The 26,530-nt window shown below is 40.0% G+C and overlaps 1 long non-coding RNA gene across 1 annotated transcript in view; it reads right to left on the reverse strand.

Moving 5' to 3' along the window:
- The window catches only part of LOC116962416, a 516,730-nt gene that overhangs the window by 408,206 nt on the left and 81,994 nt on the right, over positions 1-26,530 (reverse strand). The window contains exon 2 of the long non-coding RNA XR_004407583.2: positions 25,435-25,571. This is a non-coding gene — a long non-coding RNA (uncharacterized LOC116962416). The remainder of the gene's footprint in view (positions 1-25,434; positions 25,572-26,530) is intronic.

Genomic DNA, 26,530 nt, shown 5'->3' on the forward strand with positions numbered 1-26,530 from the left:
GGAGAAGATACTAAATCTTCTGATGGTTAGTGCAGATGAATATAACTATTGCCATATTCACTGTTGTGTAACAGTATTTTCAGTTCATAGCCATGTTTCCAACATATGCCAGCATGGGGAAACAAAGTGGAAGAAGAGGTGCCTCCCAAGAAGCCAGGTAAGCATAAAGTTAAAAGCATTAGAATGAAAAAGAATTGCTAGCAAAATCCATTGAGATGAGAAACAGTATATCCATGACCAACTACTCTGTATGTTAAATCTTGTCTGCAGAGTGAAGACAAGGCAAGAAAAATAGTATTCCTCCTGTCATCTTTCTCTTCTATACAACTTCCCTGTATCAGTTATTACACACCAAAAAGCTTCATATATAAAGGGCTGTTTTTCCAAAATGCAACATTTGGTTGAACAGAAAGGAAAAAGACAAATAAAGATATTTAGCAATAGCTAATGATTTAAGCCAAGGCTCTCTCCAGAAAACACTGGCCTATAAAAGACAAAAAAGGCAGAGGGGCTGTTTTCCCCTCAAGCGTTCACATCTAATTTTAAAGTTATCATTTCTTCCAATTTATTACTTTTCACTAAGCATGCCGGATACACAACATGAGATTTCTTGGGTGTGGTACCTTCAATAGCCAAACCTGAGGGGAGGTCTAGGCTCTGTTCTGGTTTTAAATAAGCAGGAAGCAGGGCTCACTCCTTGCAGGTGGGCGGCAGCCTCACGCTGCCCTGCCCAGAGCTGGCAGGCTCTGCTCCCACCCACACCACAGGGGGATCTCCAGAAAACAGGAGAGCTTTCCCACTCCTCGAAGGCACAAGATGTAGGGTCCGTGTGTGGGGACAGAGCTTCACCCAGAATCCCTGCTCCTGGGGAAGTGCTGTAACCAGCCAGGGAACAAGAGCGAGCGCTTCAAACTATCCCGCCTGAGCTGCTGAGCAACTGCCGCCACGGTGCCCCGTGCTGAGCTTACAAGGCACACCACAGCACGCTGGCAAGGCCCAGGCACCCGTATCTTGTGTGCACACCCCGGAGAGACATCCCCAGTTACTGAGGCTGAGACACCTAGCCTATACCTTCACCGCTGCAGACGTGCACAGTAATACAGCGCTGGGGCTCCAAAGCCACCTCCGGCAGGCAAAAAGCAGCTGCTGAAACACTGGAGCAATTAGGTGCTATTTTGTAGGCTGCTCTGTTAGACTTTGGCACCTATAGTTGGTCCAAAGGAAAAAGACAAACCCGAGTTTGTCTTTTTTAGGATCTGGCCTCCAGTTCTGGAGGCGAAATATCAAGCCTAAGGAGTATGTGGTATCTGCAGCAATGGCCTTGAAGTGTATCTCTTGGCAAGCACGAAGAAAGCATTTGTCATCCCACCAAAATGGTCGGTCAGCCTGGTGTCATGACAGACCCTTCAGGATACAGAGGCAGGAAAAACCAAGCCAGACAAGAAAGGAAAATAAACAAGTATAACGATACTCTCTCCGACTTGATGAGCTGGCTGGTGTAGGAAGGGCAGTAATTCACTGGCTGTTCCTGAACAGATCCTCAGAGAGTACACGTGGTCTGGTGTCTGGTTAGAGAGGAGAAAAAAAAATCCTCCATCCTGCAGTGTAAATGTCAGGGCTGCATGCCACCTGCCATTTAGTCACACGCTATTGCTTTATCAGATGCAAGGTTATTTCATCAGGGCCAAAGTGTACTCCTGGCAGTAGATGCAGCAGCCCAGAGCTTTTGCTGCACGTGCTGATAAATCCGTGAGAAGACTGTACCAGAGACTGGGAGCAGGGACCAGGTATAACATCACTGGGTCATTACCTATCCAGCAACAGCCTGGACTACACAAGGACTGGGAATATTAAATAATGGAATAACAACATCTTAAATCCATTAGCCATAAAGAGTATACTGCAATGAGTCAAATCAAATTAAAAATAGGTTTTTTCCCCAAACTTCAGACAAACAAATTATAATTTGGGAACCAACACACCTAACTTCTGAGTAATATGTGAATATTTATACATTCATTTGGTTTTTGTGTTTTGGTTTGTTGTTTGGTTTTTTTTTTTAACTTGATGCTGAAGGTCTCACAGGCTGCAATAATGGGTAAAAGGCTTGCAAACGCAAACAAGTAAAAGCTGTAATTGTTTCATACTTTAATAATATATTACAACATCAAAGACTACTCAGAAGCTTTAACTAATACACAAAGTGGCTGTCTACTTACTTAGTAGAGCCACAAGAATTATTACACTAATTCCCTGAAGTTTCCCCTACCTTACAATTTTCTTCTGAGTGCTATTCAGGAAGATAATTTTTATCTTTAAAATTCTATCTGATTTGGGAAGGTTCCTGGGGAACAGGAATGAATCTAATATACCCTGCTATAAAAGAATAATGTATTTAGAAATGCTATTAATCCTGCATCTTTCTGGCTTTATTTTGTTTCTTCTTACTTATTAAGTCAGGAGGCAACACTGGGTCTGTTTAGCCCCACAAGGACCTTGAAATTTCATTCACTTTCTCCCACACTGAAATCCAGCAGCTGAAGTTTAATTAAACTATAGGCAAGCTTTGAGTCTTGGTCTAAAGAAATTAAGAAAGGGAGAAAAATGCTACTGTGCATTCCTGTTCTAACTTTGTATTATTTCCTGTGTTAGCAGAAGGGAAATGCTATTTGCACTTTGAATTTACTAGCTTTTAACGGGCAGCCACTGGTTATCAGACATTAACATGAAGTTATTTTGGAGGGGAAGTTTACATAGCAGAACTATTCAGCACAGCTGAAACTAGAAGAGGAGCTGGTGAACACTGTTGATTAAACAGAATTTCAACAGAATCTCTTCACTGTTTGTAGCTGCCAAAAGTAATTTCTGTTTTCTAGTCTGACTTATTTCTTTGGAACGTACTTGATGTGGAGACTTAAAATGACCATTTTATTCATTACCCTCATGCCCTGACAGCACAGATTGAGCTGAGCTAGGACAGCAGCAGTGTTTCATGGAAATCAGGACTCTCTAGGGGAAAAAAAAAAGTGGTCAATTTTGGTTTCATCTTTCTATCATAATCTGTGAAGAAAGACAAGATATCTTTATGACTGAAATCTATTTTTCGCCTCTGAAAGTAATGCCATCAGTTTCATCTAGCAAGAAAAAACATATGCCTGTTAACAGATCTTATAAATTCTGGATCAAAGGAAAAATTCATCTCAATCTTAAATAATTGCCCCAACATAGCTCCACTAAAATGCAACCACCAAACAGTCCACTGGCAACTACTCAAAAAAAAAAAAAAAAAACCAAAAAACTTTTTTACTAGATGCTTCACCATTTGGATACTGCTTCTGTCTATATAATTTTTCTTCTCATTGTCCCACCTACAGTCTTCAGTATAAATCTGCAGTAGCTCTAGCATGAAGCTAGATCTAATAAAGCAAGTACCGTTACAGAGGGCATCAGGATTTGCCCTAAACCTTCTCCTTTCAGGACTGCTCCAAAATTCAGTTGCTGGGCAGAATATCGATTCCCAAACAAGAAAACATACAACACTGTAGCAACAAGCTACAAGAGGAAGCGTAAATAAGATCATCATATGTCAGTCTGAAGAAATATGACCTAAAGTTCTGTCAGATCATGGTAACTGAACAGATCACATCTTCACAGCTGCATGTAGGAAATGCAGCAGAACAATGACAACAAAGAAGCACCTGAAAAGAAGAAATTACATGTGTTCTGTTTGTCACTCCTCTAGTCTTTAAATGCAATTAATTTAAGCAGCTTTATATCTTAGTGCAAGATGCTAAAATTCTTAGTAATTAAAGGGTGCATTCAGTCAACTATTCCCCTTCTGGCACAAAAAAGACAAACATATTTTGATCTTGCTTTCCCAGACGTACAGTGAACACTGATGACAAGCACTATCCTCCAGCCTTGTTGCCCCCTCCCAGGATGCTGGTGCCCAGATCTTGCAGCAGGAATCCCAAACTGGGTTATCACTGACCCCAGTCAAAATGCACAGTGGGTAATGGAAAAATCTGGCGGGGGGGGGGGGGGAAGGAAAAAAAAAAAAAAAAAAAAAACAAACAAACAACAAAAAACACCTGAGCATGGTAATATGGATTCTGGCTTCTTATAGTAGGGATACTTGTTTGGGTTTGTTTGTTTGTTTTTAAATCAAGAGGGGAATTGATGCCATCCAACTGCCAGGCAGATGTCTTTTTGGTCCTAAACACTGATTCTCACAGGCTTTCCTCTGGCTGAGAAAAACAACCAATCTGGGCAGAACCAGGATGCACAGCTGATGTAATGCCACTATTTTCCTTTGCATATTTCAGTATGTTTGTTTGAGCAAGATTTAGTTAATTATTTCAGGCCTCTAAAATACAGCAAATCAATGGGAGACAGGAGAGATTAATATTAAAAACAGAAACCCCAAGTCTATTTAAAACTAAAAAATCAACTGTACAGTCTTATTCCTTTTCCTTTACATATAAATGTGAGATCTACTGTTAAGTTTCACAAGTTTTGACAAATTCCTGTCTTCCTCATCAGTCTTTAGGCATATTCTCCCTGCTTTACTACACTGGGAAAGAGTCCAGAAGTACTTTTTGTTTGGCACATTAAAAACTGAGCTATAAAGTATTAATTCAGTATTAATTTAAATGTAACTATGCAACTTTGTGGAAAAGACATTAAAAATTGGAACTGAAAAGAAAACGTAGGGAAGGAAGATCATCTGGGTCACTTGAGTTTAAAACCATTTCCTACTTCTACAGAAGAAATTTATCATTCCAGTGATTTAATTTATTAGGGTATGTCTCTATTTGTAGGCTTTTCCAAAAAGACACCGGAAACACTCACCTTAAAAAAAACTTTTTAGATTTCAGTGGTAACAGCATTCCCATAGCCTGAATCTACAATGAGTTTATTAATTATACATTGTTCTCAATGCATAATTATGTAAAGTGCAACAAATTTCGTTCAATTTAGTTTTCCCTTATGCGGCAACAGTACATTCATAATTAATAAGGCCACTGTAGCAAAAGTAAAAGTCTAAACTCCCTGCACTGTCCACAGTTATGAAGACAGTAAATTAGAGCTTCAACGTGGGTCCTTTGAGGGAAATGCAGCAATTAAAAAACTGTATCCAGAAATTAGTTTTTGTAGTGGGGGAATAAAAAACTAAACATCACACTCCAAGAGTTTTGCTACAAAGCCAGTGATCTTTTCAAATTCACATCAATGACATTTATTATATATAAGCTTTCAGATAAAACACTAAAAACATAATATTGGTTTAGTCTGCCAGCAATAGGCCATGTATTTTTTAAAGTACTCTACCCAATGTTTCCAAGCATTCTTTCTAACGGCATTTCAGCTCCCTTCTCCCTGGCATTTTAAACCACATCCAGATTTCTCCTAAACCTCTTTATTTAAACTCTCAATTTGTCAGTTCTATAGCCTTTAGTCACTGTTCTAGCTAGAAAATCCTGAAAACAGAAAAACACAGCAGTCTACAGGCAGCACAAAAAGGGCTGATGCAGAAATAAGATTGATGATAATAAATTCAAGATTATTATTATAGATTTGCAAAAGCACTTTTCCCCTGATGTGCGAATGGTTAAAAAAAAAAAAAAAAAAAGTAACAAAGCTTCTGGTCACTCTCTTGTGACAGGCAAGAGGGGATGAAACAAGAGGAAACACTCAAAATCATCAGCCAGATTCACTGCAGGCTGCATGGCTGAAGTGCAATTTATGGAAATGACGTAGTACAGACGAGAGACGAAGAACATCATTGATAAACCAGGTTAATTTGTGACACCTTAAAGGAGACCAACCCAGAGATGACAAGGAAACTGTTGTGTAGGAAGAAAGCCCAGCAGCACAGCAAGAAGTTTACATATGAAACGTGTGCCAGGAAGTCACAGCACAGATGTGTTGGAAGGTTGTGACAAGCTTAAATCTGAGGCAGTGGGGAAAAGAGAGGACTGCAACATGACCAAAATAAAGAGGGCAAAACCACGTGATAAATTTAAAAACCAAGACTTTTTTCGTCCCTTTAATGCTCAAATAAAACAACTCAGATTTCTGTCTCCAAAACCTCCCACTGCAGCTTGGGAGAAGAATTCCTTACCCACATTAGCCTTGTCAGGCTTTCTTCTGGAGCAATGTCAATGCATAGCTCATGCATCAAAAAAGTGCCAAAAAAAAACTACAAAAAAAAAAAAAAAAAAAGACAATAACAAGGTATGCATATTGTCACAGCAGATGGCAACCTGCACAGTCAAGTAAGTTTGAAAAACTTTCAGTTCCAGCACAAAAACCTTGACTGAATTTTCCTTAGGACATTAAAAGTAATTTCAGAATCTGAAAACTTCTGTGGTTCATCCTCCAAAAGGAACTCAAAAGCCTGAAATAGTCTATCCAGTCTAATACAGCCTTATCTTTGTTTTCTTAACAACTTTGCCAGCATCTCACAAGCCAGTTCTGAGAAAGTTCCTAACATTTGATACAGTCTTCCATGATATCCAGTTTCCACAGACACCCATTTTGCAAGAGGCCCAGAAGAAAAGCGGAACAGAGGAGGACTCTGATAGCTAATTTCCACTGGGCTCACTGACATCCAGCTCTCTGAGCAAAAGCTGGGGCTAAGTTCCCATGTGTGATATCCCTGTAAGACTTTGCTTTTTCTAGATCCTTTCCATCTTCTTCATATCCAATATCTTCATGGGAACAAGTTTAGCAATACCACACTGATGATAACATAAATCTATGCATTTCATTAAAGTCAGCCTCAGTACGTCAAACCAAACTCAAAAATAACTCAGTCTGCTTCTGGTAAATGTTGCTTTGAAGCCATTCTCCACCCATGCTTTTCTCTGCCTCTTTCCAAACTAGAAGTTTCTTCCACTACTGGAGGAAAAGTAAAATCCTCTGTAGATTTTCTTCCCTTAAGATACTCCTCATTTTAAGCACTGCTGACTGCATGAAATTTGGCACATGAAATATCAGAGTGCAAAACAGTCTTCAAAGCCCTCACCATAAAAAATCAAATCTAATATTTATATCTGGAAGAAAAACAAAAAAAGCCAAAGATGATGCATAAGGAAAACTCAGAATAAACCTGGAAGCATCTAAAAAATTAAATTAAAACCATTTATCTGAAGCAGAAGATAAGTTGAAGGAGTTTACAAAAGAAGGGAAAGCCGACAGTGATGAATGTAGCAATTTGGAAACTGAGAAAGAAAGAAAAGCATGAGGAGGAGAAGTTATGGAGGAGGAGAAGGAGGACTAATAAAAGGAGAGACTTTGGAGGGAGGAGGGGAAACTCTGGGTAGCTCTATATGCATCAAATTGTTTTCCATGGCAGTAAAACAGAAATAGTCAACCTCATCCCTCTTCTGACTTCAGTGACCTCAGTAGAGTAAAAGGATAAAACAGGCTGCAAAATATTAAGCTGAAGTCTCTGCACTAAAACTCTCTCAACCCATTGCATAAATAGCTCATCTCCCTCACAGGATTTTCAGTTCCATAATCTAAAGGCAGCTGACATATTTACAGCTTTGATACTGAGGAAGGCAACAATCTGGAACATTTAGGAAAACCAGGGGCTTTCCATGGACCTCCAGGTTGTGGTGGAGTTGGGGATTCCTTTCTCCTGCTCTCTCCCACTGCAGCATTTGACATACAGTATGTGAGACTTTTTGGTCTTTGTACTAAACAACTTCATTTTTTTTAATAGACATGGGAGCCATTTAATGATCTACTTGCAATGGCTCAGGAGACACGTAAGAAGAACGGATGTTTCTGTGAAATCGTCTCAATTCAACAACTGCTATATAGATGCTTGTGTCTGCAGCAGACTGGATTCAGCAACCCATGTGTTCCCCAGCTATCCTGTAGTTTCAATCATTTCTTTTCTGCTGCAAGGTAGCAAGATACAAAAAAATGTAATCCTGAGAGGGCACAATATTAGATGCACAAAGAAAAGCAAGCTACTGAATGAGATACACACAGCACACATTAAAGAATTTCTTCATACCCCAAGGTTCATTATCACCACAGGAAGCTTCACAAAATCAGAAATTAATTGCTTAACAATGACAATCACTGATAGAACAGATGTTAATGTTCATTATCATATTGAGAAACTGGCTAGATAAACAACTCTGAAGCCACATGAACACTACCCCCCAAAAGTAATTTTAATTCAGCTAAAATTTTCTTGAGCATTTGTGTTGTGTCTTTGGATTGCTGACAGCTATGTCCAGCCTCCAGCCCAACTAATCAATACATGTTTTCCTGCCGATCTGCAGATGAGTTGGCTATTTATCCCAGGATTTCTTAGCAAATGGCAAAAGCAAGGCACTGCTGGAAGTACTTAACTTTGCAAGAGGCTGAAGGGCACAAAAGTGCTTTGCAAATTATTCTATTCAAGTTGCTAGAGCTGCAGCTCTGGTTTTTTTAATGTCTTTGAATAGCACATTGCATTTGTTTCTTCATACAACAGCTTCTCTGTACTGCTTATCCCTCACACTTCCCACAAAGGCCACCCACCTTCTTTCATGCTGGCCCATACACACTGTGTGTCCTAGCCGAGCATGAAAAAAAATCCTTTTCAAGCCACCAGACTGGCCAAGAACACCTTCAAAAAAAAAAAAAAAAAAAAAAAAAAATACGTAATCCAAACAGGCTGCAAATCCTAACCAATAATGTTCTGGACCCATTGTTTTGCCAGCCACTGAAAAATCATTCAGCCTCAGCTGGAAACACAAGAACTGAGGCATATAACTTTAAGAGAATGCCACAGTTTTCTTTAGCTCTTTATTCATAAATGAAGCAAACTTTTTCCACCTCCCTCATTAGTTTTTTGGTTGGTTTGGTTTTTGTTTTTTTGTTGGGTTTTGGTTTGGTTTTTTTTGGGGGGGGGAGGGGAAGTATGTTTTTTTTTTTAGTTCCCATACCACCTACATTGTGCTCTCTTCATTTTGAGTGGTTCAATGCTTATCTTCCAACCCTCTCTTATGCACCTATTTTTCACCATTGAGGTTTAGAGAAAAAAGGACTATCAAAACATACATGAAATACAGTAGAAGTACAACAGGAACCCCTCACACACAAAGCCCAATGATTCCTTGCTTGTTTCTTGTGTTTGAAGTAAAAGCCTTTAAACAGCACTTATAGGAAAGGACCCAGAGGCCCGTCAGGATGGTAGATCGTCACAACACCCTGCAGAACCAGGCCACGGGGATCCCCCAGGATGCCTCCAGCACAAAGAGCAGAATGCTGTGCAGCGCCAAGCGCCCTGGCCATGACAAAGCCACCGGCGACACAGGGGATGAAAGGAGACCTGCTGCACAGCCAGCAGTGCTGGGTCCTCCCAGCTGCTCCCCAGCCATTTGCACTAAGCAATGGAGGGATGGGCTTCAGTCAAGGGGACATACTGGCAACCATCCTATCCATAAAGCTCTATTTGTTTGGCTTTTTTCCCCCCCAACAATACACTTGAGGTTTTGCTACCTGGCTGCTCATTGCCACAAGCAATAAATAGCTAAGACAAGTGAATCCCTACCATCAAACCAGCTCATGTCAGCAGTAGCCAAGAGGCATTCCCAGCTGCATCTGGAAAGTGGTGCTGTGAGACGAGCAGTCTCAGTCCAGGTCTTGGCAGACAAAATGTTCCTTTGCAACTGGCATGAACGAGTATCCCTGCCAGAAACTTTAGAAGATTTTAAGACATAGCACTGAATTCAGTCAATTCGTTGATTACATTCCTACACAAAACATGAGCACAATCAGAATTTTAACCCCATCCATCTTCTCACAGCCAAGCACAGACTGGCGGCACCTCTGTGTTTGAAGAGATAAACATATGAAACCTAAGAAACATTTTCCTACCTTTTGTACCAAGGGAATCATTATAATAACTTGGACTTCAAACACTCTCCTAACACACCAGACACTTAGACCACATGCTTAGACCTCACACTGCTTCCTTCAAACACCGCTGGCACGTTCTTCCCATTCCAGCCAAGTTAGTGCTGCATTTTGAATCCTTGGTGGAGCAAAGAGTTGACACAGCATCAACATGAAGATGCCAATTAGCACATTTTGCCATGACAGCCATTACATCTTTCAAAGGAACTAGGGACGTTTTTACATCCTCTCTGGGAATTGTGCACATTCCTTTCAAGAAAAGCCAGTTATTCTTCCACACCAGAGATATAAAAGGATGGAATCAGAAATGGGTGAAAAAGCTATTTTAATGGTGAGGTGGAACAAAAGTTAGGAGTGGCAAAACAGCAAATTAAGTCCTTGTTGGGAATAAACTTCTAAATGAAGAAATATGTGTAATTTGCTGTTTTGTTTTGGTTTTTTTTTAAGTATCCACAATATTCTTCCTGCAAACTATTTGTGATTGACAGTTACCTACCTATGATTTGCATCTTTATGAGGAGGAAAAACTGCAACAATCCACTAAACAGCAGAGGTAAGGGGTTACTCTTTCCAATAGCAAATACTCTACCAGGAATGCTGCAAAGAGTAGTCTTAAAGTAGAGTGATTGTTATCAGTCCTTTGAGCAACTTCTTTTCCAGGTCTCCAAGGTTTGTAAACCTCTAGGTCTAGAATGAAAGACAAAATCTGGGAAAACATAGGCATCCGTTTACATCTTCAGGATAAAGGTACAGCATGAGGCTGAATGGCTTAAGGGAAAATAAAACAGAAATTTCTCTCTAGAGTTTTCTCCGAACGACTGAAAACCTATTCTGAATTGGGGTGTCCAAGCTGAGACAAACAAAAGGGCAAGCACCCCTCTGTCTGCTTTGAACCTGAGGCAGACCCACCAGGAGTTCCTCTGCTAACTGAAGAGATGCAGGGCCTCGGCCCAGCTCACAGGCACTTTGGCAGTCTTGTGCTTTCCTTGGAGTAGCACAAAAATGCATTCCAACACTTTGAACATACATAAAACAGGAAGCACAAGGGTATGAAGGTGTTTTCACCAAATCGATCAGCATACTGACTTTTCCATAGTGCCTCCTGTAACTCATCTTCTAGAGTTCAACAGGATGTAGAGAAACACCTCAAGAACCTTACAGGCAGTAAGAGCTATCAACTATTGTTAAGCATCTATTAAACTCTATATTATTTTCCTTAAGAGATACACTGTTTTGAGCTGAGCAGCTTAAATTTCATTTCATCAGTGAGCTTGAGGCCAGGGGAGTGCAGGAGTGATCTCTCCATTTTCTGTCTTGAAGTCATTATAACAACCTTTGCTAATGTTTGAGGCAGTTTTATTTAATGGCAGCCATCTCAGCTCTGCATCACTTCACAGGTACTATCTCAGCACAGCACTCGGGCAGGATAACTGAACCATCAGATTCCAAAGGGCAGTGGTAACTTCAGCCCTGCAGCAGTGATTAGCACCAGAAAGGTCAAGGTTTAAAATGAGGTTTTGCTATTTCACTTCATATGAGCAATTTTGGACTAATAGCTGTCCCATCTCTTATTAGTGCTGAGTAGTAAGTCATACTATCAAAGGCCTGCAAGGCACACCTGACAATGATTTCATTTTCTACTGCTAATACCTACAGGCATTCTCCTTGAGCTGGCACGGGAATATTATTTACATTGTGGTTAGAAAGTAGATAGACACTGCATTTTGATTAGTTTCGTGTACTGTATTTCTAGGATTCACAATTTGCACTCAGCCAAGTGGTTGAATACCCATGAGACTCTTATTACTAAATACAGAGTGATCTAGACAAATGTTACTGTTCTAATCATTTGTACTTCTCAAAGGCAACAGCCATGCAGCCACAGATCAACAATTTCAAGGTAGATGTAAAAGACTGTTTTCATGCTTATCAATTTGCATGTTTGAAACAGTATTATTCTTCCTCATAGTTACAAATGAGATGCTCAATTTACTGCCAATGTTTTTAGAAGTTGACATTTGCAATTCACTGCATTCAAATCAAAATGTAAAGGATGGCCTTATGACTTTTAGCAGAGGGGTTTCCCGCACTACTGGCAGGAATATCTTTCCACCCTAAACAACCACTGCCACTTGCACCAGTAGGTTCAATTCTGACTTCATCCAGATGCGTGGGAGTTTATGCATGAGCTCCTGATTATGCCTAGCAAACAGACAATGTGTGCACCTTCATACCATCAGATAGTAGCAGTCTTTGTAATTATCTTGTCTACTTCGATTTTTTTTCTGAGACTTTCCAAAGATTATTCTCCCTCTCAGAAATTATTACACCCAGGAAGATGACATTCATTAAATATAGTGAGGCAATGCTAATATCAAGGACAAAGAAGGAAAAGGGGTTGAGCTTTTATCCTTTTCATTCAGAAAGCAGAATGAAATTATTTTCATTGTAATCCTGAAATGGGAAAAGATCAGTCTGCAGTTTTAAATTCTATAAATCTCCAAAGCACTATTTTTTCCACAGACCTTTCAAGTTTATCTTTAAGATTTTAAATTTCTTCACTGAATGAAAATTTATCTGCATCTTCCAAGAAAAAACACGATTCCTGGGCTAAACAAGTACCTGTGTGATACCCACTCAATGCATTCAAATATCCAGTGAGATAATTCCTACTTCACCCCTTTGCCATTTGCATTTAAATAGTCTGGTATTTCACTGGGGAGAAAATTATGTTTAAAAGGATATAACCTGTATTAGTTATACTTTTGTGAACAGAAAATTAGAATTACTAAAATAATTACACAAAAGCTCTTGAGAAGACAAGAGACACAAACGAAGGCCAAAGCTGAACTAACGCATCAAAGTTCTTTGACTCTCTAAGATCTACTCAATATTATCTGCAACTTTGGAAGTGATGTTATTCCTCTATAAGTCCAATAGCTGCATTAAACTGATAACACATGTCTATATATCTTAGGGAAAAGTAATAAACCCTGCTGTGAAACACTATTTCCGTAGTATCTTGGAGGAAAGATAACTTTTTACACAAACTCATTTTTCATTTCCACAGCATTGTCTTCTCTCTCAAACAGGATATAAGATGATTCCACAGACAACTTCAAAAATGAGTGTTTATCCAAGCTCACCCTTTACACAAAAGCTGCCCATCTCAAGAAACGAATAAAAATAGAAATGCATTATATTCCAGCAGAAAGTGAAAGACAACACTACATATCAGCAGAACTAAACTATTTCAAGTTCTTTTCAGGGCAGAGACATCACCTCCCATCAGTTAAAAGGACAGTCTAGTTGAGAAATAACATTCTTATGAGTTACTTTTATTCTCACTTTTCCTGTAGCAAAATAAGTACTTTGAAACTTCATTAGCTACATTATAACACCCTAGGAATGGTGATTTCCCACCCTTTCCTAAACCATTTGCCTTTTACTGCCATTCAGACATCACTTTCTTACTGTATTTTCTCTACCTCCTCTAGAAGCATTTAGAGAAAACCTTGTATAAGGGTTGCAATCGTGTAAAGCTACAGGCATCTGCTTCCATGTGGCAGGGAAATCTTCAGTGCAGACTAGACCCCCTCCAGCCCTGTTCATGCTGCAAGCATTATTGAGGTCCACAAGGACAATCGTTTACTGCACTTCTACAACTTCCTTCTAATTTAATTTCCCATTGAAGATGTCTTTGAAAGATTAGCACTACTGTAATGAGATAATATGTCATTATAATCCTATTGGAACAGAACAGCTCAGAATTTATTGCTGTCAGCAGTGCAACTGCAGACTTAATGCCACCCTTCTACTGCTGGGATGGGAGAGAAGCAGAAGTGCTCATCCCCACAGCCCACCCAAACCTCTGCTCCAGCACAGTGAGAGACACAGCAGACTTGCTTTGGGTTCCAACAGAAACAATAAACAAGGTCTCCTCTCTAGCCCAGCAATAGTCATCATCATCTGCTGAGCACCTGGAGTCCTCCCCAAAATCAGGGTCTGCTGTACTGCCTGCACATGGGGCACACATGTCCTTGGCTTCACTACAGATCCTTGTTAGTCCAGGGCATGCACCATCACCACATATCTGCATGCTCCTAGCAAGACATTAATTTCTCCAACTCCAGCTACTCCCTAACCATCCTTAGCAATACTGATGCAACTTTAATGCTGGCCAACCAGCAGGTATTCTACTGATTAGAATTTTAATTGTATCTTTAGGACTCCTTCCCTTCACAGTGCTATAAGACTCTGACCCTAATTTAACAAAACCGCTTTGAGTCGTACAAGAAACAACTTCTGCCATGGGGCTACTCACAGTCTGAGCTGTAAGAACATGCTTAAGGGCAATTCAACACTCTGCTGAGTTTAAGTTACTCATTAGCCAGTCACCCACTGACACCAAGCAAGGGAGGTTCCTGGCCCCTATTCTGCTTGGCAAACTCATCTCCCACTAACTTATGGCCACTGACTTGGAATCCCAAAATCTTGTGGAATTTTTAATCACTCTAAAGACATCTTTTAGAAACAAGATATAACTTCAAAACAAGACATGACACAACCAGGAAAGATCAGACTCATTCAGCCTGCTGAACGGCAGCCTGCTTCAAATGAATACCTCAGTGACTTGGACAGGGTGCACAGCTCCCCTAGGGCAGCTGATGGTGAGTAGGTATGCCCCAAGGAGTTTTAGATGGACATGATGAAAAATCAATACCTTTCAAGCCTTTATTATCCATAAATAAAAATACTTAAATTACAATTATTTAATATTTTTTTAAGTGATTGGTAAACCTGTGGTAGGAATCTTCACAAGAATACCCAGACATAGCATTAAAAAGATACTTTAACCCTCCCCAGAACCTGAAAAGAGGAAGAAGAAACATCACAAACTAATCCTGTTTTAAGGAGGGCTTGACAAGTAAATGTGGGGGGGGGTTGGTTGTTTTTTTGGTGGTTTTGTTTTCTTTTTGTTTTTTAACTAAAACAGAAATAAGCTTGAGGGTTTGGCTTGGGTTTTAGAATATGACAAAATCAATATTCACAGACAGGATTCACACACCAAGACTGACTATGGGAAAAAAGAAAAAAAAAAAAAGAAGCACACATAAAAAAAAAACTACAAATGGGCACAAATTTGTGAAATTTTTAGGTCAGTTTAAATCTGCCTTTTCCTCTTTTATTTTAGCAGGAGTGAGGGGTGAGCAAAGATCGCTAACATTTCTACCTTAACTACAACTTTGATAACAACCCTAAGTCACTGACCTCCTCTAAGCCTTATCTCCTTGCTGTGTCAAGCCCTACCATTAATCATCACTTGCATCTAGACCACTATTATTTTACACTGTTCTTTGTGTCCAGTTGGTAAAAACAACTCAGAAGTAAACAGGACAGGGGGAATGGCGCTGCTGCACGATAAGGTTGAATGATTATTTCTCTGTCCAAGAGGATTTCAAGTCAGGGGGATTTGTTCATTTCCCCCATACCAACCCCAGTAATCATCCAGCTCAAGTGAGTGCGCTTCTTTGGCTGAAATGACAGTGGACAGATCCCAAAGGTGTCGATTAAATCGCCAGAGCTACGCAGGCTGACTGCTGCATATTGAAGCAAAACAGCAAATAACCCCACCTGAGTGACTGCTATGGACTCGAGACTGGGAAAAGACGGGATCGTGTGTGCAGCACTGCTCTGCTCCATGGGCAGTCTGCTGCCACTGGATGCTGTGTTTGATCCAGCACAGCAGGAAACCAGAAGGTGCCCAGTAAGTCTCTCACCCAGCAGAGCCCTGTCATTGCTGCCAGTTTGGAGGCAGGGGGAACTGGGGAAGGTCAGCTAGGCAGCCTGTATCTGTCAGACCATCAGTGCAATCCCATGCAGTAAGTGAGGGAAAGGGGGAAGTGGAAAGATTTAAAAGAAATCTCCAGAGTGAAGACAGCAAGGTCCCAGATTATGCACTGAAATCACTCAGTTCTAGAGAAAAAAGAGACTAGTGACTGCATAAAGCCAAGACTTGACTCAGAAACTCCTTACACCTCATAAAACCCTTGGTTAAGTTTCTGTGGTGACTGGTTCAAGCCAGAGATTTGAACACAGGTCTCACACAATCCAGTAAGTGATATAATCCCTAGTTATCACTGCCTGGCAGGGACATGACTCCTTTAGAGTTGTGCTACTTTTATAAATAAATGTTTACTGCAGGCAAGATACGAAGATAAGTTATGACAAATAGCCACTATATGACAGACTACAAGGTTCAGTATCCTTCCCACAAAGTTTTAATTTACTTACACAAAGAACAGCTCCAGCTGCAGAGGTTAAGACCAAACCCCCAGAGAGCCCTGAAGCACAGTCACGATGTCCATTTGAGGGCTCCCCACTGCTGATGCAGGGTAGAAACTTCTCTTGCTTCAAAACTCCATCATCAGCTTGAGAACAGCATCCAAACCTTATTTCATTTATTTCCCAAATAAAACTGTCCCATGCTTGTGGAAGTTTTACTTGTCAAATCAGCGCTTTTGGGAGGGAAGAACATTTGCCACAACACTTGACCCCAGCTTGAGCTCAAGTTTCATGGCAGACCTGCTAGAGGACCTCTGCTTCTTCACACAGGAGATCACTTTCAAAAACAAACTGCACTGTAACTTTTTACTTTAATAAAATCATCTATGTTCATCTTCTTATCAGGTCTTTTCACCCACTACTTTGTAAGACACTGATGTGTGTCACCGGGCAGTCAGCAGAACTTGAGCCAATGGTTTAAGTTTAAAAACTATTAGAAATCAGGTTACAGTTATAGAATAGCCAGGGCAGATTAAGATGGGTATTAAAAAAAAAAAAAGTCCATTCCACAATTTGTTACTATGTAGAATAGAACTTGTTCATAATGTATAAAAAAATTATTTTCCTCATGACTCCTGCTAGTATGAAATTCTATTTGCTGTGCATTTAGTTTCCATTACCAACAACATAGGAAGCAGGCTGCAAGAATAGTTTCTCTAAGTATCATTTAAAGGGGAAAAAATTGCTTTGGAATACATCATGCTAGCAGATACACAAACTTTCAGCTGCAGCTAAAACATAATAAAACTCTACCAAACTAAGGGTAGAAGCACAAACTTTCTTGGTTACCAAAAAATACAGATCTAGGCAACAAAAAGTATTCTTCATCTTCCTTAAGTCTGGTTGCACATCAGAGAGACTATTTGCCCATCCTACTCCCATTTCAGTAACAGCACTCACACTTTTGGTATTTGCTTGCTGTGCTTGCAGTGCTGAGCTAAATTCTCCTAGTCAACTCTTATTTTTCCACCATTGCACCAAAATGCAAATCAGGCCAAGCTTATCAAAACCCTGCCCACCTCTTCAGGAATTTTGGAACCCCTGTACAAAGTCCAGGGCCATACTTGCAACATCAGGAAGTCCAATTCAGTCGTTAAAGAAAAGAGATGGAGAGTACATCCTCTCCTGTTTTGTTTAGTTTTCATGCCATCAGACACTTTCACTCCAGGTGAAGAAAATATTAATGCTGTTTCTAATTGTTGTTTTGTGTATTAAAAATATAATACTAAGTTGCACACAATCTAGAAGGATATAATGAAATGGAAATTCATTGGGTTGCTTTGTATTTATCTCAGTAGCATAAAGAATAAGCTGTATAAGTAGTGCAGAATTTCCAGAAAAAAAAAAAAAAAAAAGTAATATCAGTTATATAAAGATTATTAAAAAATAGCAGGAGGAACCAGACATGAGAAATTTATCATAGCAGCTACATATTCCTAATCATGAAGACAACAATCTATCTTTAACTTCCTGAACAAAAGAAGCTATGTAGGCCACCTGAAGTTAGGTAGACATACCAAAAAATTCAAAGTGTTCTGTTGCCATACTTCTGTTAAAGTAGTAAGAGGCAGCCCTTTAAAAGAACAGAATACAGCACAAGTATGGGAAGCAGTATTTTTCCCCCTCAAAGAATAAAAAAACAGAATTCCTCACTATAATTACAAATAGGTTGAACAAGCAGCAGGAATATGGTGTCAGTGAAGACTACAAAGGTCCTAGCAATAAATTATTTGTTATTTTCAACACTGGTTTTAAATGTTATTTCAAAATTATGTAATGGCAATCCTGAAACAACCATCAATAAGCATAGTTAAATCAGTTATTAAACAAGTCAGTAATGTCACATCAGTAGTAGTCCTCATGTCTTCGGCACAAGACCCAACTCATAGTGGACACTTTGATGTTGTTAAACTAATATTTCTTTACTAATTTGTTTTCTTCATGTCATTATGGATAAACTAGCATGTTTCATATATATTCCCTAAAAAAAAAAAAAAATCAGAGTTTAACATGGAAGAACTGTACCACAGAGCAACAGAGAAGAGGGACATTGTCTGAACTCATTTCAGAAACACACATCAACAAGTATGCACTGATGTATTCGCTTTCTTGTCACATGTGAAACAAATGAAAAACTGGGAGCACATACTGCCAGTCTGCTTTCACAGCAGGAACGTGGAGTCCATCTACAGGCCAAAACATCTTTATTTGTTTGAAAAAGCATATAACAAAAAATATGTTATGGTTTTATTTGAACATAAGTGAGCATCAGTGTGTTATTTACCTCCCAAACACAGCAATGCAGTAGCAAATCTTGAAGGAATGGTGAACTTGTTGCCAAACGTCTTAATCAACAAGGTGTCAGAGAAAAAAAAAAAAAAAAAATCTAAAGGAAAAAATGACAAAGAGCTCACATCATTCACAAAATACAAAAAGATAGCTAGTCTGCAGAGGGACAATATAAAGAGGAAGACAGTTTCCAAAATGCCCCCAAGATTTTAGGAAGTCAGATATGTTACATTGATTATCATTCTGAAAATTATTGTTGAAGTTCTTTAATTTAGATACTGCTTTCTCTGAAGGTACTGCTGAAATAGATATTCATGAGATGACATACTATGAAAATATACACACTTGCAAGCTACTCTATGCTCAAAACCTGAGTCAATCATGTAGAAGCAATATTCCTCTTTTACAGTATGTGAAATAGTTTTATGATTGTATCAGGGAATTTTCCTTTATTGGTTTACTTTCAAGGAGACAGTGAAACCCAGCTGGTTGGTTTTCTCTTATTGAAAAGTAGCACTGAGACAAATGGGAAGAGCTCTTAATACTGGAGATAAAAATTAAATTATGTTTTTCAGCCCATTTGCTAGATCCCATATAGGTACAGCTTGGGTCAGTTTCTTTTACACAGTCCCAAAAGTCTCAGCTGAGTATTATCCTTAACCAGGCACCACTGACCACACGCACGTCCAGCCAGGATGCAGACTCACCTGGGTGTAGCCACAGGTACCAGGGTGGTGTGGCCCACCCTACACACAACTTGAACACACATGGAAGGACCCATCACGGATATAAATGGAAGAGCCCCGTTTGGACAAGACATCCCACAAATATCAACATTGAGACTGAGGTGCAAAATGGCTCTTGATGCACTTGGGGATTTTGAACCATTTTCTGCCTTGGAGGCAAAATCCTCCCCTCAAATCTCTTGCCGTGGATAGAGATATATGTGCTACAGATTTCAGATATTCACACATGTAACCTGCATCTCAGATAATTCACCCTTTTACAAATACAGCTCCTGGAACAGAAGTCCTCAGGTATCAATTATAATTGGAGAAATAGCATTAATGTATATGGAACAATCTGTGACCAAAACCCATAAGATAAAATGTATGTGCGTGTTAGGGATTCTAGAAGTCTTGAGAGATAAGGGCACTGGAAATCTGTGAAACTTCCCAGTATTCTCTCTCACTTCTAATGGCCTCACTACCCATGTTGCAGGCTGCTCTTTGTTCCTCTTCAACCAGCTACTCACCGCAGAGTCTGCGTTGTAGGTAGTACTGTGTCATTACCAAGACACGAGCCTTCCTGCTGCCCACCTGAATCCCCACGTTTACTTTACACAAGCAAAATGGACATGCAGAAAAGGTTACATCCACCTCTGGTTTAATTTATATTCTTGTTTGACAGCTGAGTTCTAAGCTTCAGTTTCTGCCAAGACCTTTCTCACGCAGTCCAGAAAGGGAAAGCAATACAGCCACAAGACAGGAAATAATGTGTGCAAATGTGACCTGATGCAGATCAGTAACTGTGCAGTTCTGGGCAATTAATTTCTAGCTCTTGCCATATCTGAGTACTAAGCCTGCCTTAGTATTACTTATTTTCATATTAGCAGGACTGGCAACCAACTGTTCCAAATAATAGCTTATCAGATATGTATCTTTTACCCTCTAGGTTGATTTTGCTTATAAATAGACCACAAGAAGTGTTGTATGAAGGTAAACCTTCTGCATAAGGATAAAGCAGTCTGTTTCATTTTAAAGCATACCTTCATCTCTACCAACTGTAAAACAAAATTTAAAATAAATATATGCTATGAAATTAAAAAGAAGAGAAGTCTACCATGAAAAAAGGAGAATTTGACATAAGAGAGAAATATATATAAATGCGAGGCAAGAGGTCACGCTAACAAACAGCTTTGAGACAAGTTTGAAGTAGTCATTACAAAGTGATGATCCAGGACACAGCTGGTTCCATAGACTTGCATGTAGACCCATCTGTGTAAAGCTTTGGCAATCCCTCACTTCCTCGGTAACAAAGAATGCACACAATGCCTGCACATAGATAAGACAGTAGTTCACAAAGACTAGCACTAGGGAAGTTAACTCCAAGAAATCATCTGTGAAAACCTGTTGTACCAGCATGACAAACCCTAACATGGCTTCCTTCCAGAGGGCTGAAGAATATGACCCCATAAACTCACCCTCCACAGCTGTGGTGCACCCAAGGCAGAAACTTTACACTTTTTCTTTTCTCTGCTCTCCATGAAACTTAGCAAAACAATCAAAACCAACCATGCCCAGGCTGTTTGATTATGTCAAATGGGTAAAATATGTCCCACTAAAAAACACATCAGAGTGTGGTGGTGATTAAAAAAACAAACAAAAAAACCAAACAAAATCTCCAATAGGCTTACAGGTAAAATACCACAGTGAAAAACGTGGCTACTAACTCAACAGCCTCTGCTGGAAATATATGATGGTCGTAACACTTAGAATGGACAGAATTACACTGAAAAGGAGTGAAAAAAGCCAGTGGCTATTTCCAGTCTGCCTGAAAAGCACACAACACAACCCCCAGCTGTTTAAATTCAGCACCACATCGCTTGTGCTGCCTGATGCAATACCTTATGTAAAAACAGCACAGCTATACAATGAACAGCCCCGGGGCAGGGCAGACAGAAGGGATAAAATGCTGCATCAAACAGCACATGCCCCTCATTAGTGCTGCTGGGACTGCAGAGAATAGCCAGTGACAGCAGCCTCAATGCCTGCAACACACTAGAGAGGCATAATTATTTGGACAAACACCTTTTCCTCTCAGAGAAAATACCAGCCTAAAGCTTTTGGGAATAGGGAGAGGTTGGAGAGAAAAAAAGAGCAACTCCCTGGGGAAAAATAGAGACACCTTAGTGCCTTCTCCCTTTCTTGGAACAAAACAAAACAAAACAAAAAAAAAAAAAACACAAAAAAAAACACCCCTATTCGTTTTATTTGATAAGTATATATTCTGTGGTAACAAGGACAGCTCACCTCCATTATGGGCAGTCAGAACTTGCAGGACCAGTGTGGTCCATCACACATGATCTTTTCAGCTTTATGAGTTTTTGGTGTCCAGGCACACAGACTGGTAGAGAAAGATGCAGTATGAGCCCAGCTAACCCCAAGACACTTGGTGTCTAGGAGAAAATTGGGCCAACACTTCTGGAAAAGCCAAAACCAGGAGACATCTCCACCCAAGAAAGCAACACACACTGCCGCTCCTTCCCCTTCAAGGTGCACAGACAAATGGAAAGAAGGTCTGATGAAGCTGTTCAGCTCAGGGCGAGGAAACCAGATGGAGAAGCAGCCTGTCGTGAGGGAGAGGCTCAGGCTGCAGCTGATCATTGGCAGTACAACACCAACCAGCCAACAGGCTCCCACTTGTGAAATCTGTTGGCCCCATACACATAGCACCAAGAGGAAACACTGGGTACCCAGCTTTCCGAAGCACACAAGGCTTCAGCCTTCCACAGTTACACCTGAAATTACAAGATGAGAGCAGCCATATGGGGTTAGGTCAACTATTCATCCTTTCTGTGTCCTAACATTGGCCATAAGCAGAAGCCGGGGGAAGTTAGAACAGGATAAAAGTGGATTATATCCCTCCAGTTCTCCCTCAACCTCTCAGATCCTGACCCAGGCATTCAGTAATCCTCAGTGGCTTTTCTGTCTTTGCAAGTAGACATGACTGTCCAGTCCAGACCTGAGGGGCTGGTAAGAGTTTGATCATACCTAATGGCTACTACCAACAGAAGTTTCGGGTACTCTTAAGCAAGAACAAACCTCTACAGAAACAGAAGAGTTGAGAAACCTCACTGTTCCTTGCCACAGACAGCCACAAGTAAAAAGAAACTTCCCCTCTGTTTTATTTGCTCAGATGGAGAATTGCCTATCCAAGGACATACAGGGCATCTCTTTCCAGGTCACCCAAATCTTCTACACATTCCAGATCAGCCCTGTGAGAACAGGTAGGGATGGGGAGAGCAAACACCATCTGCAGAGGTCTGGAAGCAGCAGCCGATGGTGACAGACTGTGTCCCTGCACTTCAATGCAGCACTCCTCTCAGCCAGGCTCTGAACAGAACACACTCAGTGATTAAAAACTGTGCTGCTGCCTGTCGTCAGAGTTATAACCGCTATACTAAGAAGAGACCTCACTGAATGCCTCACTCATTTTTTTTTTTTGTGGATTAATTTCAGCAGTTTATAAAGTACAATCCAGGGGAGAAAGCAGTTAAACTGTAAAGCTAATTTGGCTGAGAACACAATACACTTGCTTTATCCTCACAGAAGGCAGCAAATACTTGCTTTGTTCAGTTTAATTGATAGTAGGTTCTACACGCTGCAGATATAAATGACTTTCACAGACTTGGCTTAACATCTAGAACAAAGAGACATCCGAAAGTAGAAAGCTACATTATTTGTGAAACAGTGTTGCATCCTGTATTTATAAACTGTATGTTATGTCCATACATCAACAAGAAGAGTTCATCAATAAGCAGCCTTAGCTCCAAGTTTCTGCAACTTCTGTTGTTTGGGGTTTTTTTTAATTCTTTACTTATGTTCACAATGGTCTCATAAGGATATAATTCCTTAGGATAAAACGTTAGGGTTTAGGAAGAAGGCCTAAAATAATTTTGGTATGTTTGTCTAACCTATACAACAGGCCTTCACTGTAACAACTGTCATCATCAGAGATTTTGCTGTCCTGTACCACTGCAAATATAGCAGGAGAGAATTCCACTCCTGCACAGTCTTCACTTTTCTAATAAATTAAACATGAAAGGCTATCCATGTACCATGCAGAGTGTTTCACCTGCATCAGCCTCCCACTGCTTGATCTGGAAAACCTGACATCCTAACCATAAACCTCCCACCTACAGTAGAGCAAGATGTAAAGGAAATGAGTCAAGAACTTTTCTCAGACTTAAGAACTTAAAGAGGAATTCACACATAGAGAAGAAACACCACTAAATTCTGTAGGACAAAACACTTAGTTAAGAGGGGAAAAAAAAAAAAAAAAAAAAAACAACACTATGAATTTCCATCCTTTCTCATAAAATGTGAAACTGACTTCTTACTTTCTAATTATTACATAGCTATAAAATAGCAGTTGTGTCATGAGTACAGTATCACTAAATACAAGAAAAATCTCTAATGACCAGTTTAGTCATCACCCCAGAAAAAAACAAGCAGGCTTAGAACTGAAGCAGAGGAAATTCAGATTATAGACTACAGAGTGAAAAAGACACAGTGAACATTGTGCCAAATTAATGAAAAATAAAACCAAAATAGAGGCTTTGTAAATGATCAGAGCACAAGTAGATTACTGCAAGGGCTGATCCAACAACTGTGTCACCCAGTCCATCGTGAAGCAGGAAGAGACCAGATGGACCAACAGAAGATGTTCAATCAGATGGTCCCAAACAATTATATAGTCCATGGTTTAAAACATACCAGAAGTGATAGAGATCATCTTGCTTCTATTCCCATCTGTCCCTGGCTCACTCAGACAAAGAAGCTTCAGAACCTCTTTCCAAAGGGATGTACTGCTGTTCCCAGGCATTCAGAAAGGTATTAAATCCTGCAAGCTTTGAGCTCACCTCCACAAAGTACTTTGAAATATGCCAGATTTCTTGAAATAGAAACTACAGATACAACACCAAAATCTTGTACAGTTCTAACAAAATTACAGCCAAAGCCAGCTATGGCCGGAATCCACATGCTCAAGGTAAGCATGCCTCTTACAGGACACTGAAGAGACATAGAAAATAAGTCACTAAAATTGGTTGTTGACAAACACTTTTTTTCCAAACAAAATCATGGCTACAGCTTTTAGTAGCCATAATGTGCTCCATTTGCATCTTCCACTGTGTATCAGACATAGCCAGCAGTACTCTTGCTACTAACTCAGCTAACCTGCACTACCTACACTACTGAGTCCGAAACTAACACCCATAAACACATCACAGCTCTAACACATACACAACATGGCTTGTTTCTTACTGCAGACCACATAACCTGTTTCTCAGCTTCTCCTCAGCATGCAACCTCCCTTCCACAGACTTTGCTGTTGACATTCCACACAGAACATAAAAGGTTACAGTCCTCTGCTCTAGGGAGCAAGTTGAAGGAAGGGAGATGCAAAAGGAAAGAGACCAGAAAAGAAGCATCAGGATCATCACCTTGTAAAGCTGTCTGCATCAACTCAAGCTAAACAGAGCAATCAGCTTTATGCAAATGGATTGCACGTGGACAGGGTGCACAAGAGAATGGTTACCCATATGGCAACAGGTACCTGTTCTCTTACATCTCCAAAGTTCCAGACCACTAGGCATGAGGCCTGTAATCCATTCCCATGCAAGTGGGATATTTTTTTCAACGAGCACGTTGGTATCATGAACAGGAATTCTATTTTGCTATTTTAAGGGAGACCATAATCTTTAAAGACAGGCCTTGTTCATTGTACAGACACCCAACAATACATCCAGTAAGGGTTTCCCCTTTCTAAAGGACTGCTGTTTCTCTTTCCCAACTCGTGTTCTGATTTCCCTTCTCTGCAGCAGTTACTATGACCAGGCTATTTGCAATTCTACATGATCCATTCCTCCAGCTTTACCGTCCTATTTCCTTGCAGACTGAGCTCCCTGACCTGTGACTGAGCCTTCCACTATGATCAGCTTCATTAGGGTTCCCACAGCCTCTCTGTCCAATGAGCATAGAAAAATCCTGAGCACCTTGTCATGGTTTCACTTTAACAGGTTATTTTTCCCTAACTGAGATGGGCAGGAGGCAGTAGCTCCAGAGATGCCCTTCAGATGCCGAGGCTTACCTGCAGACTTCAAAAGCAAGGTTGGGGTGGTTCCCCCCTCCCCTTCCATTTTTACTGTTCCCTTCGACATTTGGAGTTCAGAGGGATGAATGCACAGGCGATAGAAATAGATTTCTCACTTGGCCATCTGAAGGCACCTAAAGAGAACAACAAATTAACAGTAATGGGTTACAAGAAGTAAACTGGGTTTTGCTCATCTGCAGCCACGCTCTGCCCCCAAGGGACAATTTTTATAAATACAGTATTGTTGTTATTCAAATGTTTTCCCTCAAATCTAGACTCTCCTCTTTATCAGTGGTAGGTACTGTTATCAAAGTAAATGTAAATGAGCCATCACAACAATCCATGGAGCAAAGAGCAGACTGAAAGGCTCAAGACGGTCAAGCTATTTGCATTTCTGTTGTAAACGGCTTGCACTGCAGCTCCAAAGCAGGCCTTATGTAATCTATAAAATTCTTATTCATCTTCATAAAATTGTAATTTTACACAGCAATAGTGTAAAGTCAGTTAAACACATGAATGATTTTATAGGTTTCCAGAGAGCTGATGTCATTTGGGAACGGCGTACTCCATTTATATGTTATGTCTGAAAAAAACACAGTCGGATACAAATCACAAAGAAACATAGTGTGTGTTTTATAAGTTCATAAATCTAAGGCTATGGATATGCAGGGACCAAAATCTGAATCTTTAAGCACCATAATTTATAGATTAAAAAATAATCCATTTTAACTTCACAGTATTTAGAATATGAGCAAAACATGCTGCAGCAGAAACAAATATATGATGCACTAAAATAGCACTAAGTAAAAATATTTTATTATTGTTGCTCCATTACACAAGTTCAAAGGCAGTGGTCTAAGCATGTAACAGTGTACATCAGTAAGAGATGCTGTGAGAACAGACACACAGCACGTGCAGTGCCTAACATATGCTCTAGTTTGGCTGATCATTACATAGGTTTCCTTTTTTCTCCACCCTTTTTTTCTCCATCAAGAAGGATCAGGAAGAACTAATGCACAAGAAATGGTCTCGATTTCCAGCTGGTGAAATGCAGTGTTATATTCTTCATAACTGTACATTCCTCTGCTGCCTA

Source organism: Tyto alba, unplaced genomic scaffold, assembly GCF_018691265.1.
Source record: "Tyto alba isolate M040663 unplaced genomic scaffold, T.alba_DEE_v4.0 Super-Scaffold_5, whole genome shotgun sequence".
Lineage (NCBI taxonomy): Eukaryota > Metazoa > Chordata > Aves > Strigiformes > Tytonidae > Tyto > Tyto alba.